Raw genomic sequence first — 1,753 nt, 5'->3', positions numbered from 1 at the left:
TCTATCTCTCTCCCTCTCTCTAAATCTTTCTCTATTACTTGTCCTTGTCACCTCTCTCTCTCTCTCTCTCTCTTGCTTCCTTCATCTCTATCTCCATATATTTCTCCCCCACTCTCTATCTATATATCATTATCTCCACCACTCTCTCTCTCTCTCACACACACACATTCACTCCATCTCTCTTGTATAATCTCTCTTTCTCTCTATTTCTCTCTATCTCCCTCATGCTCCTCTCTCTATATCTTCTATACATATCTCTTTATCTCTCTCCCTAGATCCCTATTTGTCCATCTATATCACTCCCTCTTCTTCTATCTATCATTGATCTCTCTCCTCTCTCTGTCTCTTTCTATTCATATCTTTCTCTACCTCTATCTCCTTATCTCTCTATCTATTCCCCCCCTCTCTTTCTCTCACACACATTCCCCCCTCTATCACCCTATCTATCTTGTTATCGCTGCCTCTCTCTCCCTTTCTCTTCTTGTATATCTCCATCTCTTTCTTTCTATTCCAATAGATGTATATCTCTCCCTATTTCTCTTACTCTCTCTCCATATCTAGTTCTCTCTATTTTTCTATCTCTAGTTCTCTCTATTTGTCTATCTATTTATCTCTCTCCCTATCCCCCTCTCTATGTATCTCATTTTATCTCTATCTCTCTATTTATTTTTTCCCTCTTCCTCTCTCTATCATTCTATCTCACCATATATATCTCTCTATCATTATATCTCCCTCTCCCTCTCCCTCTTGTCTCTCTATCTCTCTATTTATTTTTTCCCTCTTCCTCTCTCCTCCCATCTCTCTAGACATGTTTCCCTCTATCCATCGATCTCTCTAGACATCTCTCTTCCTCTCCCTATTTTTAGAACTCTATATTGTGATCTCTACTACACAAATTAATGCAAAAAATAGACCCAGTTTTTCTCTAAATTGACCTTCCACACCTCTTAAACATACCCATTGAGAAAATCAACTTACACAATTCTTATATTTACTTATATGTAAAATATTAATTATAACCCATGTAATGAATTCATACAACTGTTGTCTCTAATAGATTTAGATAAATTCCTGTATCTAAAATGCTTTTCTCACACAACTATGCAGTGCAACGCCTCCTCGGGATGAATGTCAGTCTGCTAAGTTAAAACAAGCAAAATCGAAAACGGCGGCAAACTCAGATATTCAGATAATTTCGAAGAAGAAGTACAATATAAGACAAAAGGTGCGTCGCCTGAGAGATTCGAACTCTCGCGGGGAAACCCCATGTACTTAGCAGGCACACGCCTTAACCACTCGGCCAAAGCGACAATATATTAAGTTAAAGGAATTTTTTATATTTGTTTCTTCAAATGATTAGTTGGATTTTGCAGGCCGAGGAAAAACAGATATTTAGATGTACAAAAAGAATGTATGATTAGTGTAAAATCATTTATTTTCAATGTGTTCAGATCTTGATGGAGCTTTAAGATTGCATTATAAAGATGGAGAAATATCAGAGCGCCATCTATGCGGTCAACAAAATGGTTCTTCTATTCATTATCAAAGAATTTGTAACAATTACCAAGTGGGTAATTTTGTCGGTTGTATAGACAATGCTAAATATCAGTAGGTTTAATTACTGAATATGTATAGATGCCTTATTGTGGGAGTAGATGTATGTAGATCTTTAAAAATGTTATTTAAATTCTTTTTCATGTTTCTATTATGTTCGATTATATTTATATTTATAGATGTAAGTTATTTTCTTATT

At 35.6% G+C, this 1,753-nt stretch overlaps 1 non-coding gene across 1 annotated transcript; it reads right to left on the bottom strand.

The window, feature by feature from the left end:
* Positions 1 to 1,228: 1,228 nt before the first annotated feature.
* TRNAS-GCU (transfer RNA serine (anticodon GCU)) lies at positions 1,229 to 1,310 on the bottom strand. The gene has a single exon. It is a non-coding gene; the product is annotated as a tRNA-Ser (tRNA).
* Between the last annotated feature and the right edge of the window lie 443 nt (positions 1,311 to 1,753).

Source organism: Cryptomeria japonica, chromosome 3 (genome assembly GCF_030272615.1).
Source record: "Cryptomeria japonica chromosome 3, Sugi_1.0, whole genome shotgun sequence".
Lineage (NCBI taxonomy): Eukaryota > Viridiplantae > Streptophyta > Pinopsida > Cupressales > Cupressaceae > Cryptomeria > Cryptomeria japonica.
Note: the sequence above shows the minus strand (reverse complement) of the source record. Positions and strands in the feature narration are given on the sequence as shown.